The 18,317-nt window shown below is 32.0% G+C and overlaps 1 long non-coding RNA gene across 1 annotated transcript; it reads right to left on the bottom strand.

Annotated features, from left to right (window-relative positions):
* Positions 1-10,076: 10,076 nt before the first annotated feature.
* Positions 10,077-17,662, bottom strand: LOC127714700 (uncharacterized). The gene is made up of 3 exons (XR_007987872.1): positions 17,316-17,662; positions 13,747-13,842; positions 10,077-11,731 (listed from the first exon to the last, which is right to left on the bottom strand). It is a non-coding gene; the product is annotated as an uncharacterized LOC127714700 (long non-coding RNA).
* Positions 17,663-18,317: the final 655 nt, after the last annotated feature.

The following is an 18,317-nucleotide window of genomic DNA, read 5'->3' as shown; positions in this document are numbered from 1 at the left end:
TGGCGTTTGTTTTTAAATGCACTTCAGTGTTCCCGTTGTTCCTTTGTTTTCCTCTTATAGTTGATGTGTTTCCCTCGGTTTTAGCTTGTAACCCGAATTTGTTTTCTCTCAATCGATTTATGACTTTTGAGACCGGTTTACTACTGTTGCCTTTTTTTTTTATACAAAACAACATCAGACTAAGAATATAAATATAGTTGAAACTGAAATAACTATTATATGAATGATTTAAACAAAATTCTGGTCTTCACTTTTTTAAGGGAACCACTGACTGGATGAAGACTGTTCATGCATATTCCCACGAGGACTGTTCGAAGGAATGGTCTCAGAAAGTTGCTCATTTGCATGGATTGTGATGTTTAAGAATACAAATTTGAAATTACTTATTCAATAAACAAAACATGAAAATATCAGCAACTTTAAATTGAACTGACTTGTAAATGATCTATTTTTATCATGGAATTATTTGTATAGGTCAGATGATATATTACTACAAGGACCTAGACGAAGCATCAACAGAGATTACCATTTTAACTTTAACAAAAAACAAACATTTTGGACGATAAATATATAAAATTTAATTCCTTATGATATTTAGTGCCTTTTAATACCATCAATTGGTATGGTCTTTTGGTATACCGATTTACGAAAGCATATAGAATTATTGTAAGACTACAAAAAGAAAAAAAAAACATCGTACGTGCCAGTTCTTATAACCAGTCTTTCATACCAAAACAGTATTGATATCTTAGCTTAAAAGTAACTTAAAAATAATTAATTTCCGTCGGTCATTACAAATGTACAACTAATGATGGAGGTCTAGAAAATTTTAATTCACTTTATTGTGACTACCTTTCAACAAACATGTAGTTCAGAATTGATATCTCATGTTTCATTGGTTGACCTCTTTACAAAAGACACTATCATATTGATTATTTACTTGGCTATATTTATATTATGAATTTGTCGTTCTAATCAATATTTGCATGCATGTACATACAATTGAGAATGGAAACGGGGAATGTGTCAACCAGAAAACAACTCCACCAAAAAGCAGAACACATGTATTCATATTGAAAGTTCATTTGAGGAAAAAACTGCTTTCCATAAACTGTTATGAGCTGTGTTAACTTCTACAGTTGTTCTGATGTATTTTAATTGCATGTTTTTATGTATGAGCACCATTTTTAATATACTTTTTATTTATTTAGAGGTGTTTTTATTTTTCATATATATCAACTAGAACACATCCGCGGGTCTGGGACTAAATTAAGGTACCTACGCCTTATTTTTATTCTACATTTTTAGTATTCGTATTGTCATATGATAAAATCTTGCTGATTATAAGGTGCACAGTTTTCTCTGCTTTCACTATCTTTCTGTTTGAACCCGTCCTGGTTTTCTTATTACAACCGGAAACTACATGTGACAATTGTTGAATTTAGTAATGTCAATCCCTGTATAATGACGAAGTTCATGTGTGCTTATGACCAGTGTATATAGAAAAATCCCAAATACACCGTTTGGTGGTACGCTAGACAGAGGCGAAACGTACAGACTAGGTAACAGATAACAGGTGACATATACTATTGGTATCGGTATCGTATTTGACCCTGAACTTGCTAATTTTTGGTAATATTAATTATGTGGAAACAAAAGGGCCTGGAATGGTGTAATTATTAATCAATACCATTGTCCTATATTAGTTATATTAAAGTTGAGTTCTTTGATTCGTCGTTCTTACGTCATGCCGGCTAACAAATGGGACCTCGTTATTTTAGTAGTAGAATAGATGTTGGTCATAACTGGATTTTGTTTGTGACTACACATACATCAAAGAGTCGTGTCGTTTTGTTGAATTGATTATAGTTTGCTACACATTCAAGATTGCTCAAATAGAAATAAACTGTACGTAAAGTGTCCCTTTGAAAACGGCTATGTTCGTTTTGGGAGAAATTTGATCTATATGTGAAAGGTATTCTTATTGGCACCTGTTGCGCCTCTTTCATATCTATATTATCGTAAATCACAGTTTATGGACAAATTCAGTAAACATCCATCTTGATTTAATTCGGTCGACAAATCAAACAATAGTTACAGTTATACGTTGATGATATATTAGCTTTATAAAATCTGACACGCTCTTATATTGCAGAAGATATCCAAAAGGAACTTACTTTAATGTAATCTAATATATGCTTCAATAAATTTCCATTCCTAGATTTAGATATTTCAGTTACACAAGGGAAACTCTATGAAATCATTAAAGAGAGGAGGTGCCATTGTTTGTATCTTATATTTAATTGTTGTTTTTTGGACTGTGATGTGTTTTCTGTCTGAACTAGTATACATATTTGTTTAGGGGCCAGCCGAAGGACGCCTTCGGGTGCGGGAGATTCTCGCTGCATTGAAGACCCATTGGTGGCCTTCGGCTGTTGTCTGCTCTATGGTCGGGTTGTTGTCTCTTTGACACATTCCCCATTTCCATTCTCAATTTTATCTATGATATTTTTTCTTATGGTTTGTATATTAAACAACAAGGTTTGTCGACCTGCAGAAACCTAAAAACAAACGTGATATCAGATCATTATTGTTACAGTAATGATATTTATAGAGCCGTGCTTTCAGATACGATCCATTTAACCTTATTGATCCTTTGGATAATCTCAAAGGTTATTAATTATTCACTGTAGTAAGATCTCTGAGTATTGTCTTTATCGGCACTAAAATTGGTTTGGCTATTAATAAATAACAACATAACTTATTATGTTCTGCTGAGCAGTCACGAACAAGTACGGTCCGACAGTCTGTATTGTTTTATATTTAGCATTGCACAGACTATTTATTGCGATTTTACAGTAAAAGAAATGAATCTAAAACATCTTAAATATTGAGTTTTTCTGTATCAACCTTCATCAGGAATGAGCATATATTTTTTTAGAATTTATACTGTCTTTCGGGAAATACTGTATTCTGGTCTTACGTTAACGTTACGTGTCAATATAAAGTTAATTCAAATGTTGTATAACAATGACGGATTCATCTTTGTAATGATTGTATTGGAAGGAATACACAGATAAAGAAATATCATCATGATTTTTCAATGTACATTAGATAAACTATTTATGCAAGATATGTGTTGTAAACACTGATTGTTATACAGTTATTATCGTTGATCTTCCTTTTTGGTCCGCGCCTTGAATGTTCTTTTGTGGGTTATTTCTTTTGACGTTTTTCTCTTCTATAATATGTTAATGTAGACGTGACCAATACCAAAACAAGTGTCAGTGATCCAGTGCAAACAGTATACAGAAAAACACTATTTACTGTATCTGAAATATACAGAAAGGTAATTAGTTTTACAAAAAAAGTGAATCGGATATATTGTCGGCATTGCTTATTTCCAAATAAATAAATTTTCAGGAAAATGACAAGTAGAAAAAATAGCACTCAAGGGCTGACGTTGTATAAAGTTATGAAGGGTTATTAAATCAAATTTTCGAGGGACGTGTTGGACCCCTTATTACCAGTAATGGTAACAATATTTCTTTCTTTGGAATTAATTCTCGTAGGACGCATAATCGTAGGTCCCCCCAGCGTCAACATATAAGACCACATCACCTCGTAAAAGCAGAAAGAGGTTATCAAAATTGGCTTTCGTATAGAATTGTGATCATTGTGATTAATTGTTACATGAAGTGTAATGCTTTTAAAAAAACACACCCAGAGGAATACACTAAATAATTATTCCTAACAGAATACGTTTCCTAGAAGACATTCGATGGAATCATTGATATGATACCGCATGAAAGAAATTACAGTATCAATATAACTATGAAATCGGCAATTAAGCAATGATATCAAGTCCTCAAGAGGTCAACAGAGGACAAGTATTTGTAAAAATAATCTGAGGCACTCGAAACGTCAAAAGGGTTCACGTGTCACTTTGAATTAATCATCAAGTACTAACAGGGTCAATTGCATAACAGCGTTTGCACAAAAAAACTCAAGTATTCAAGTGGTCAACAGCAGTAAAGTGGTTACATAATAATGGAATAACTTTATATTTACAAGATATCAAACGTAGCTACAACATGATAGGCGCTTAATTACCTGAGTCTATACAAGTAGCGAATACACTGAGCATGAGTTATTAGTTTGTTTGCAGTTTTTGCAGATATAATTTTTTTTTGAGAGGACAAAACATATAAATATATTTTCAGACTGCCACTGATGACTTTCATGACACAAAAGAGGCACACAAATAATCACATGTAACTAGGATGCTCACTAATACTATTTATATTTAAAGATATCAATGAAAAAAAGATATGATGAATAAAAGGTCGACAAACTTTGGCCAGTAGTTGTTTAAGTTCGAGGCAAGTACTTACATTATTGATCAAAGAAAATCATTTATAACAATGCAGTTTAAAACAAAATGTTACCATCTTATTTAATATTGTGTCTTATTTGCTTTATCAATAATTTCATTATTCCATGCACTTAATAATAACTTCTACATTTGTTTATTCCACTGAACCTTGTAGTATTAGCACTCAACAGTGTTACTAACTCACTCAAAGTTACATGTTTAACATCTCTTAGTGTATTTAAGATTTAGTATGGTGGCTGAAATTTCGTAAAAATATATACCAAAAAGTTACTTTTGTTCTTGTTACGAATTGTCAAATTTATCCACTGAAGGATCAGAGTATAAGTTTAGTTTTTAATACGTTCAGTTTGTATAGCTCGCTCTCTTGTTGACGTTTTTCTGCATCACTGGAAGATTTTAACATTTACATTTCGAGCGACAGTCAAAATTATCTGTTCGTTCTTAAAGTGCATGTTGTTGGTCATTCCATTTCCTGTTCGACTTTATATTAACTGATTTGTATACGGTAATTTGATTTTGTTTTCTATTAATGGATCAAATTTAAGTAGATATCAGTCAATCAACATGCATATACATTTTTATAATCCTAGTCTTATTTATTGTATGTTTGTTCTTTTTCGTTGCTATTGTCTTCTCTGTTCGATCTTTCATAGTGCTTAATGTAATGCGTCCCACTACCTTATGGCAGCTAAAGTTTATTATATATAAACAGCTGAAAACAGTATATGTACAAGTAGTAGTATGTGTCTCTTTTTTTCAAAATTTGTTCCGTATTTATCTTAAGATAAAATGTATTATTTGTTGAGAAACACGGGTATTGATTTTAGAATATATTTAACGAGAGAGAGAAACTGTGACGCCGCACTCATTTTAATACATAAATCTGAAAGAATGCAGACGGTGACATTGATATTGAAAATAAAGTTCCTGATTCGGTAACATGTTTAGATAAATCTATTCAAACTCGAAAAGAACATCTTAATATTTTCTCAGATATGTAAATGATATTTAATTTTGTGTTTTGGAAGAGTTTGTTATTGGTTGCCAATTATAGAGGAGACTGTACTAAAATGATTTGGTCTATTAAATATTTCATTTAAAATTATGTCAACAAAAATTGTTTTATATATGCTTATGAATTGTAAAAGGACTTTAATCGAAATCATTTTAACAACTGGCCATTCATCGGAGTGGCATAGTCTTTCATGTACCTTTCAGGGTGAAGTTTGGCGCCTATTACAACGTTTAAACCCGCTGCATTTTATGCACCTGTCCTAAGTCAGGAGCCTGTTGTTCAGTGGTTGTCGTTTGTTGGTGTGGTTCATAAGTGTTTTTCGTTTCTCGTTATTTATATATATTAGATCGTTGGTTTTCCTGTTTGAATTGTTTTACACTAGTCATTTTGGGACACTGTATAGCTTGCTGTTCGGTGTGAGCCAAGGCTCCGTGTTGAAGGCCGTACGTTGACCTATAATTGTTAACTTTTTATACAATGTGACTTGGATGGAGTGTTGTCTCATTGGCACTCATACCACATCTTCTTATTAATAAACACATTTTGAACTTTATTTTTCAAAATCAGACTTTTTGTTTCATGTACAAACCATGCATACAGGAATAAAGTCTTTTATACAAATAATGCATCATCTTTTTTTATTTTTTTTTTTTTTTTTTGCTTTTTCAATTGAAATTTCCTCCTGAGCCAAGACTGCAACAGCAACGTATAACCAACAAAACGAAACAATAAAAGAAATCTTGAGATCAACATAGTTATTGACCACACTTGGCTTTCAAATATTCGGCTTTGAGCGTTCCTGATGAAGGTAAATCCAGAAAAGCGCTTCGGACGCATGAAATTTATAAAGTATTGTTTTCATTTTTTTATCAAGTTCGTATACGCCGCTTACCTTAAACAGTTATGAGCCAATGTAAAAGGTCTTTGTAAAACACAACATTTTCAAACAAATAAATGAAAAATAATTGCATCTAACAACTGGCCCTTAAAATGCACATCACATAAGACAGACATGTTCCAGGGTGGGATTTACGTCAGTTTTTTAACATCTAATTCAGTAGAAAAAAAATCGGTATATCAAAGGTGTTGTTGACAAAGTTGTCATGGTAATGATTTTAACATTACTTAACTAGTAGGAACACTTTATGAGTCACTTTTGTAATTGAAAGATTGAGTTTGCATAAGGCAATGAATCTGGAGAGGGAGAATACGTAAACTAGAACAATATGACTCCCTTATCCAAAGGATATGCTTTAATCAGGTAACCAAATAATATGTTTACATAAAAATGAAACCAAGCTCATACGTTGGTCGCATGTCGTCATAGAATCTAATATCGGCACCCTTGGAGAGGAATTCATACAGCGAGTTTCGAGTTTGCAGAAACCTCGACTTTTACCAATAATGTCCGAAATGAATTTTTACAAAGACAAAAACGATAGGACAAACCGTGTTTTAAATAACATTACGTTTAAATTAACAATAAGAACTTAAGGACCTGATTAAAATTCAACACACACAAATTTCACTTCGTACGCTCGCTCTTTCCATTAAAGTAATACATGAATGAACAAACATAATATACATCGCATACAAACTACACTACCTAATTACTAGTTTAACTGAGTGGATTTCGGATGAAATTAGGAGTGATGCTCTCTGGGCCAATGAAAATTAAGTACCTTTCAACATCATTACACAATGTCACCAAATTTAATACAATTATCAATTATAAACCTTTCGTATATTTTACATTTGCAAGCCCCAGAACACTTTCTTCCAAAACTATTAGAAGGACAGGGTTTACATGGTTCTCCGTGTGTTGCGCAGCGAGGTTAAGGCACATTGAAGAAAAATCAATTAATTTGGGCCATAATTTGTATCTGCAAAAAACACGCTTGTTATCACCTATAACTTGGTTAAAAGTATATGCCAATGTCTTAATTTCCAAAAAAAAACACACATGTAAACAGTTTTATTACATTGTAAGGTCTTGCAGTAAAGTGAAAGTAGTCACGTGACCACTAATCCAAAATCAACCTTAGCGATCACAAAAGTGAAAAGTGCAGGTTGAAGATAACCACGTACAAACGCCAACCAAGGAATTCTAGACACTACTAGGTACACTTTATATAAAAGCTGCTGTTACAAGTTCAATATTTACCTTTAAATTGAAAATCGATCAACTTTTACGAGTAAAATGGCATAAAAAGGCAAAAAAAATACACTTCCGATGGCGCTAGAAAAATGATCCACAACTATTTTGATTTGTAACAGCACTTTTTATAAACTGCAACATCTGCTGAATCTATACATGTCTGAAATTAAGAGGTACTCATTGATCTTCAACCTGCCCTTTTCGTATAAAAAATAGTTGTTGATTGTTTTTAGTTTCCGAGATAAAATATAAACGCACAAAAGACGGAGAAAAGCAAAGACGGAATAAGACGGGCCAACAACCCGGAAACGGGGAAGTTGGGAGTATAAAATTTTATTATTACCATCGATGAAACATTCGTTTTTTTCTTTATAATTTGCAATTAATTTCTATAAAAATAAAATATTTGAAGATATGCCCAAGTTTTCATGTTTTCTTGGAAGATTCAAATATATATACGAGGTCGTACAAGCTAGATAACAGAGATAAAAATTACCCGAGAACTGGTTGGCGAACAAAATAATAAGATAAATATCCTAGCACTACCCCTCCTACACTGTATGTGTTCCACAAATTTTGTATACCAATGTATTAATTGCCAAGTATTTTCATGTTCGAACCTCTGGTGTATCATCGCAAATGGCAGAGGCGGATTCAGGTGGGCTCGGGCCCCCTTGTGGATCAACCATTATATGGTTAATGCATACACTTTTTACATGTCCCACTCCAAACGTCGCTTAGTGTTGGGGGACCCGGAGTCCCCACTTTTTTTCAAAATCCGGAATCCACATCTGATCAAGGGTCCTAGTGTAGTTCTCATTTTGCAAATGCAAGTTCTTTATACAAATTAAAAGCATACTTAAGGTCTCTCCTAGTACATCAAATTTGTATATATTGTAAATCATTATATAATTAACATATTATTAAAAAAAAGTTGCATTTTCACAAAGAACTCACCAAAATTCACGAATTCACTTGTATTATTTGTTTGCTCTTCGTCATTGATAAGGTGTAAATAAATTATAAATATAAACTTAAATTCCTACCTGCATATAAATATTCAGATTTTACTTGTTGAATGTCTCAAGTGAGAACTGGTATCAATTTGTAAATCATGATTGGGAGGTCTTTTTGAATTTCTTGTGATTTTTTTACTCTGAATATTCATTTATACCATGCAGTTACTAAGCCAGTATTATGTACAGCTTGCACTTTTTGATTTTGTCCCTAATGATTTTCTGCATTTTGTTGGACAGAAGATTCCTTTTCTTCCCATCTGAAGCAATATTTTTCTTATTTCAACATTTTTACTTGGTAAAATCATTCTGCCCTCCTTACTTATTTTTGTTTGGAATATTCAGAAGCACACAACAGCATTAACATGGGGGATACAATTCCCTTTTCCTAGAATGAGTAACTTTTAATATCAACACTTACTACCTTTTTGGGGTAAGGATTAGCAGCCGAGACATCTAGTAACCCATCCTTAAAAATATACCTTTATCTCTCATGCTTTATGCTTGCACTATATCATGGAGCGATTAACAGATTTGACAAATATCGAATGCATTTACGACTAATTTTAATCTCATCTGTGAAAAAAACCCAGATTGGATTAGTTTCAGATACATGTACCTATGCTTCAATCAGCAACCTTGTCATATATATCATCTTAAATTCTCAACATTATAGTATTGATCTATTTTATTCAGCCGCTCATTACATGTTAAGTTTCTCCCTACCCGAGTGCCAACAATAAAAATGGACAGTCACCGAAGAAATAGCCAGAAGTGCTTAAACTGACATCCAACACAAGTAATCAATTGTTTTTACATGATAAAGTGCCATATAATTTTAAGGTTCATCGTTAAACATGTTAAAATCAGAAAACATATTTCCCAAGACCTGCTGAAATTGGAAGCAACTGATTGGTAGCTATGGTAATTAAATTTTTTTTCTGTCAAAATAAAACAAGCATTCCAAGAGTATTGCATGGCAATACATAGCAATACACAAGTCCCCTACCGGTTAAAAATTAATTGTACTGGAACAAAATGCTAACCTGATCTATAACTTGTCATGGTGTAAACTATATAACAAATATTAAATCAATATCTTCAAGCATGACGAAAAAAAGTGCGGAAAACTGAATATTTGAGTAAATTTTCTAAGTTCAAGGACCATAACTCTGCACAAAATTATCAGACTGGAACAAAATTTGAACTTGATCTGTAACTTGTCATGATAAAACAATATACCAAATATCAAATCAATATCAGAAAGCACGAAGAAAAAAAGTGTGGAAAACTGATTTGCCGGACTGACGGATGGACAACAGAGTGCGGTAGGGGACTAATAAATTCTATGTACCGGTATACATATATATAATAAAATATAAATATACAGAAATGACTGACCGAATCACAATTTTTACATATACATGTAAACAATCCAAAAGTTTCAAGTGAATGAATCATGACATAGGTGACAGGGAAAAATAGTCAGCATGGAAATGAAAATATGTAAATGCTAATAAAACTACATACTAGTACTGCCTACAAATATCTTTGACAAGGGTACAATCAGTGGGTAATCTTAACCTGACCCAATCACAAAAAGTAAAATGACTTAATTCATGTAATTGTTAATCAAAACTTCATTGGCAATTATACCACATCTTCTTATTTTATATTAAATTCTAGCTGTATTACCAAACATGTACGCAATTTCAAAGTTAGAAAAAAACAATCTCTGTCAGTGTTGGGGATGCTGTCTAATGGCCATACATGTATACCCAACATATTTTGCTAAACAGACTAGATATAAGAATCTCTAATACTATGAAAATATTCCTTCACAAGTTTCCAAGTTAGGTATCCTTCAAAAAGATATAACCTGATAACTATTGTAAAATCAGAAACTTTGCATAAATTTATTATCAAGATAATCATGATAATTATAATTATTGAACAATGCCAGAACAAAAAATGCGAGATTAATAATTGCAGTTTCAGAAAATGCTGGATACAAATAATACCATCATTTAAATAAATTTACATGATTTTTTTGCAAAATGTATAACCAATTTCAATTTAGACAAGAAATGAAAACATTGCAAAATTTTCTGATTTCCAAGTATATAGACAAAACTAGATACATGTATGTACATGTACATAATGGCAGCTACATGATATATATACAAGCAAAGAAAATCTCCAGATTTCTTTTTCAAACATTCTGTGGCTGTTCCAGTGGTCTTGCTCAGTATTGAAGGCCCACCTCAATGTGACTATAAGATGAACAACAACAATTGCAATAAAAACACTTTTTCTATGCGTTTGAACTTTTTGTATACCTGTATGGTGTGTTATGAAATGAAATTGAAATGTAAGTCGTTATAAAATATGACTATTTGTTATCTGGTGGAGAGTTGTTTCATTGGCAATCGTACCACATCTTCTTAGTTTTATAATTACATGTATATCCATTAGTGGTGCATCAGTAAATTGTATGCCTATATCTCATGTATATCTGTAAGTATGAGTCATGTTTAAATTGAATTGCTTCATCTTTCCCGTAATTGCCATAAAAATAACAAAACACTTATATATATTAGTCTTATAAATGAATATTTCCTTCTTCACAATTCAACTGAAATTCATATGTCTATCTGTAGAACTCTCATTTGGTTAGGTATTGCTAAAAATATATTACTGATTTATCAAATATTTCATGAAAGAGACGACAAATTTCATCCGTGAAATAAATAATTTTTTTAAATGAAATCCATTTTGAAACTCCAATTGTTAGAAAATTCACAAATCTTCAGACTGCCTGTATTTAGAATTCATTTTAACTGTGGTAAAAGCTTTTTAAGATGGTATACATCAACTTCAATGACACATGAAAAAGAAGCTAAATTGTCCAGTTAATGTTCCTCTATCTCTCAGCATCAAAACACTAAATTCCAACTCTGACATTGGTATTGAAACAGCCAATGCTTCTGCTAAGTACTTTACATAGAATTGCTGTCTTTTTTCTACTTTTCATAGACATATTTGGTGGCTTTCTAAACATAATTTTCATCTGATCTGATCTTCCATAATGGTCATGATGAGTTATATGTAACTTTCTACTGCTGTCTCACTGCAGGTCATCATCCCTGAAATATGAAAATGCATATATATAATAATTATATTAAATGAAATTTTTAACATGCGAAAAGTGATCAAAAGTTCAACTTCAACAAGTTACTGTGAAAATGCTAACAAAATAATTCCCCTGTCCTACATGTCCTAAATTTAATAATGTCTTCATTCAAGTTCATTCAATATTTGAACAAGAATTTAATTTCCTCATTAGTCATACACATTTTAATAAGGTGCACTACTTTTATTTAATTTTAAAATTTAACACATAATACATCTTATAGGCAGCCTATAAGATGTATTATGTAATAATTTAAACAAGAATGTGTCCATAGTACAAGTATGCCCCACTCGCACTATTATTTTCTATGATCGGGAAATTGGGGTCAAAACTTTAATTTGGCATTCAAATAAGAAAGATCATATCATAGGGAACATGTGTACTGTCAGTTTCAAGTTGATTGGACTTCAACTTCAGCATAAACTACCTTGACCAAAAACTTTAACCAAAAACTTAAATATGAAGCATGACAGACTGACGGATGAAAGAACGGATGCACAGACCAAAAAACATAATGCCCATATTATGTTTTGTATCTCCTTTCCCAAATGTAAATTATGACATGAATAAGGCAGGGTGCTATACTGCAATATCAATATTAGTAATGCACTAAAACCACAGCTAAGAACTTTTAGCAATCAAGCTTAGTACATTTTTTAATAACATATGTGTAAACTAGACATCATTGAGATGGGAGCTATCTCTGTGGGCCCCGCTGTGAATAACGTGTAGTAAAAAATTTGTATCTTTACCATAGGACATGTGGTTGTCATCTGAAACCAAAGTTTTTTACCTTGACCTTTGACCTAGGATGTTGTACAAACATTATGACACACCCTCTGGTGTTGGTTAATATACATGTCAAGTATAAAGAATGAAATCATAACGGTTCTCTAGAAGTTCTCTAGATATAGAACGGACACAATTTGTTACGGATGGACGGACGGACAGACTGATTACTATAGGGCGACCAGCCATTCGGCGGGGCCCTAATAAAGTTTATTGCTGGTAAATATAAATGTTCGTTATTAAATTCAGAAATTATTGTGTGCATTTATTATTGCAATTTTTGAAGAATGGACAAAATGCGAGATTAATTATTGTGATTTCAGAAAAATACAGTTACAGTTATATGTATTGGATATCAGAATGTGACTTCTTATTATTGCAATACTCACAAAGTTGCCTTAAAAAAACATTGCAATAATTTCTGAATTTACACCATACAATATTCTTACATTGTACGACAACAGAAATTTATTTGCACAAATTATAAAAAAGGAAGAAAAGCAAGGCTTGCATAGCTTTTCTCCTATTCGTCATTTTGTTCATAACATTTGCGGACTGTAAAGAGGACACAAAATTGAGCTGTAAAATAGATTTTTTTAGTAATTTGATGACATGTTTCCAACTCCAAGCAACAGAAGCAGGATACCAGTAGAATATATATATATATATTACTATATATAATATAGCTTTATCGCTTCAGCCAGATTATCTGAACACCTGCATTTGTATAGTGTTAACGTGTACTGATTCTTTTTGTCTTAGAAACTTGCCCTTTCTATAAGTTGTAATTAGCGTTTAACTAGCTTTCAGTAACCATGGTAACTGCAAGTACTTTGCGCCTTTTTTTGTGCAACATGTATGTGTTGATGATGATGACTGACAACTTATTTGTCAAGATTATTTCAATAACTTTTACAGTTTGTTCTTATGTTGTACTGAGACACCACTGTTGTTGAAGACAGCAAAGCAACCTATATATAGATGCTTTCATCTACATCATTTGGTCTCTGTTGGATAGTTTTCTCATTGCAGTCATATCACATCTTCTTATCTTTATATTAATAGATTTGGTCTTCTAACTAGTAGCAGGAAAAGATTTTGGTGCAGATTGATTTGATATACAAAAACAAGGGATAACCAGTTTTAATAGCGAGCAAAAAGAAAAATACAACAATTTACCTGTCTAATATAAATAAAGCTTTTCAAATTCAAACCATTACTTTATAGTTCATCAAAGCTGGAATAGCACTCTGTTTCTTATATTTGACAGGTCAGCTAAAAATAAGAGAAAGTAATTTTTTTAATACAAATAAAGATACTTTTTTTAAAATAAGGAGCAGATTAATTACAATGAATCATACACGATACATAAATAAATATAACATATCAAATAAACATGATAAAGAAATTACGTCTGCCACCCAACCCCGAATTGATATCTGGATTTCCTTCATCATGTTCATAGAAATAATGCCCATTTTTTCTTTGATTTCTAGAAGAATTGCTTCATCATATTTAAAATAAAGAGCTGCGCCATGAGCACATGATATGCCTGTTGTCCTTTAGCTCGTCTTTATGCCTTAAATTAATCTTTATGATTAACTAGAAATACTGCTAAAAATAGCCCCCCCCCCCCCAAAAAAAAAAACGCACACAAAAAACATGTACACACCAGCACACACAGGCACAAATCATGAATAATTTTTAAAAATAAAATCCCATAACTCGAAAAAGTAAAATCTTAAATATATAAAAATTGTATGGGAGCTTATGTTACATTTCACCAAAGTTTCATGAAAACTTGTTAAAGCATTTTTGAGTCATTGTCCGAAAACTGGAGAATAAAAACCAACCATTTTTTATGAATAAAGTCCCAATACTCAAAAGCGAGTAATCAAGAATTAAAAAAAATGGAAAGGAAACTTTTGTCAATAAATATAAACAATTCACCAAAGTTTCATGAAAATTGGTGAAAGCGTTTTGGAGTTATTGACTGAATGATTCACCAGCGATGTTTCTTAGCTTATTTCGACAAAATTGAACCAAACTGGGTGCTAAATGTGAATTATTGAAAAAAAAATAATCATATTTTAAATTTTTTTTATATCTCGTAGCTTAGATGCCCCATTAAAGACAGGCGTATAATGACTGCAGGCTTTATTTTGAAAATTTCTAAATCATTGTGTGAATTTAATATTATTGTGATTTTTGAAAGGAGGGACAATAAACCCTGAACAGTTGGGGCAAAAATGGACACAATATTCAAACTTGATACAGGTCTGAATTTGAAATGTAATTAAATATTTGACATATTATAGGTTTCTGAATAAATGTAGTCAAAGAACTTGAAATTGGTTATATGAATTGAATTTATATTCAATTAAAGATTTCTGGCTGTTGTGCAATACACTATGCTGTTGCGCAATACTTAGTAAATCTGTTGTTAGACTATAAACAAATAAAATTTATAAAATTCCAAAGGGAGCTTACATCAATAGATATAAAAATTTCACCAAAGTTTTATAAGAATTGCTGAAAGCATTTTTGAGTTATTGTCTGAAAACTGGAAAATCCCCCCTTTTTTAATGAATAAAACCCCATAACTCGGAAATGTAAAATCTAAAATTTATAAAATTCTAAAAGGAGCTTACATCAATAGATATCAACAATTCATCAAAGTTTCATGAAAACTGCTGAAAGCATTTTTGAGTTATTGTCTGAAAACTGGAAAATCCCCCCCCCTTTTTTTTTTTATGAATAAAACCCCGTAACTTGGAAACGTAAAATCTAATATAAAAATCAAAAGGGAGCTCATGTCAATAGATATAAACAATTAACCAAAATTTCTTGCAAGTTGGTGAAAGCATTCTTGAGTTATTGTCCGAAAAACAGGAAAATCCCCTTTTTTTAATGAATATTTAACCCCATAACTGGGAAACATAAAATCTAAAATTTATAAAAAGGAAAGGGAGCTCACATCAATAGATATAAACAATTCACCAAAGTTTTATGCAAATTGGTTAAAGCGTTATTGAGTTAATGTCCGACATGTTGACGACTGACGGACAGAGGTATACCATAATATGTCCCGTAAACGAGCGTATAAAAATGTGAGGTTAATTATAATTGCGATACTCATCGGATTAATCGCCATTCTTCTGAATTTATAGTACAATAATTTACTGCCTTGTCAATGTCTGTTGTAACTGTATATACATGTACATGTAACGTGAGCCGAGGGTACCCAAATTGCACCTATTTTGACAGTTTTTTCACATACATTTATTTAAGATCCAGACAAAAGTTTCCATTCTGTGTTTATTTTGTAGATGTATCCTTATTTGCTATTTAGTTCCACCAATTTAATTTTGAATCCATATTGAATCATAGAAAAATGGGTTAAAACATGTAAAACCGACCTCCAAACAATCCATGATTCTGTAATGAGGAGTACCCAAAATGCATTCATGCTTTAATTCCTATCCTTGAAATTCGAATAACAGATGTTTTGTTTTATTTCTTAAAATATTTAGAACAATTTGACATTTAAGTCCATGCTTTCTATTCAATTTTTAAGAAATTAATACTCGTATGGCGTAATATATTCTATTTGCTCATTTTTAAAAGATGACTTTTTGTGGAAGTCGCATGCTGATGTTTACGTAGATTTTACTTTTCCAGTGAATAATTCATCTGTTGATATATACTGTAAACGTTTTGTGAATATTTAAATATATTTACCTACATGTATTAGAAAAATGTGCATAATGTCAAATAATTTAAAAAAAATACAAATTGTTTACTCTTAGAAAACTTGTAAGATTTGCTAATTTGCTAAATAGGTGCAATTTGGGTACTGTGACGCAAGACATCATCAGCATGCAAACAGTGCTCTTTTTCATTTTAATACTGATGATAACCATATCTAAAAAGTCAATATGTCAACGTGGGCAGTCATGATATTAATAAGTCTATTATTATTTTGTCATGAGAGGCTTCCCTAATTTTTTGCTGGGATTCCTTCCTTAGAATGACGGTCATAGGAAGTGTCACAGTAAATCATTAACAAAGCCTTTCAAGAAAAATAATATTATTTGCCAAATTGGACTATCATGTTCAAAATTGTTCTCATGTACATGTATTTTATAACCAACAAGTATATAAACGCTGTAAACTTCCAAAATTATACTATGGACTTGACATTTGAATTGGTTAGGTTGGTTTGGGGGTGGGGGGGGGGGGGGGGGGGGGGGGGGGGGCGTTACACCATATGTGACCGATCTCCAAATTACGTGTTCAGGGTTCCTTTGAGCAAGTTTTTGTGCCCTAAGCTTCAAATTAAGGGCTCCATGATTTGGAGGAAGGGACCATGGCTCCAGCAACGTGGGCTCCGGACGGAAGTCAACGGTGGAGCAAACTTTACAGATGTACCCAACCAGCTAGGATACCTGCAAAACGTAAATTAGAAATGAATTTCAGGGTAAATGTTGAGAATGGGCTCTTGGTATAATGCAGGGAACTTGTTTCATTCGATATTCTGTTCATTTACTGACGGGACTCGATACATTATTCAAATTTCAGATATTTTTTGCAGTCTAGTTTCGTTTTGACCACGTGTATAACATGCTTGCCAACACTGAACTCGTTTGAACTAATACTGTGCCGTTTTTCGCCTTCTGAAGCGAATGCTTAACAAAACAAGCAACGTATGTTTCATAAATTTTACATATTTGGTGGCTTACACTTACTTTTCTGGCTAGATTTTCACGTAGAAGTGAAAATAATTTCCGCTGCAAGGTGCTTTCCATTCTGCAAACTACAAACATCTGTTCGACGACGATCGTCTACTGATTGGTTGATCATCAAAAGGAGGCGGTGTCCACAAGCCGACAATTTCGGCACAAAAAACAGCTATTGCAACAGTTTACCATAATAATTAAAGCACAAACATAGAATATTCGTGTTTCAGTAAACAAATTACACCATATGGATACCTGTTTTTAAATAACAGGCATGTATGTAATTTGATTTCATACAGTTTTATCGATAGACGCAGCTTAGGTACTCTCCGCCATTAATGAATATATGAATACATAATGAGGTACATGCGGGGTTATCTGCCCCTGACTAAATCTAATCGAAATTGCCTTAACATCACTGCGTGATAAAAAAACTGTTTTACATTCTACAAATTGGATAAGATATGATATCGATTAATTCAATTTCTGATAAATTGAGAACAACCTAATTTTAATACATTTGAAAAGTATGATTATACAATTTTTTACCAATATCATATGCTTTCGGAATGTAATTTGAGAATTGTTTTTTATATAACCATTATTTAATTTGTGATACGGATGTTTTTAGTGAAAAACTTTACCAAATCAGACAATACTTTTGTTACCGTGTATCAAACTTTTCAATAATTGATTAGCATTTATATAGCCATATCTACAATACTTTTGTTAAACAACCGTGTATCAAACTTTTCAATAATTGATTAGCACTTATATAGCTATAGAAGCAAATAGAATTGTTGAAAAATCGTTTATCATTAAATATATTTAATCCAATAAAAATTACTATATTGTCTGATATTAGCACTCCAAACGGAAGAAGTACGCTCTCTTTATTGATAAAAAGATGTTATACCAAAAGATGAAATACATCTTAGATAATATACAAATTAACATGGAATATTGTGCATATAACTGGATCCCGCAAATGAGTGCTTTTGGTATGACACT

The sequence above is a fragment of the Mytilus californianus genome, unplaced genomic scaffold (assembly GCF_021869535.1).
Source record: "Mytilus californianus isolate M0D057914Y unplaced genomic scaffold, xbMytCali1.0.p SCAF_9, whole genome shotgun sequence".
In the NCBI taxonomy this organism is placed as follows: domain Eukaryota; kingdom Metazoa; phylum Mollusca; class Bivalvia; order Mytilida; family Mytilidae; genus Mytilus; species Mytilus californianus.
This window is presented reverse-complemented; position numbering and strand designations above follow the sequence as displayed.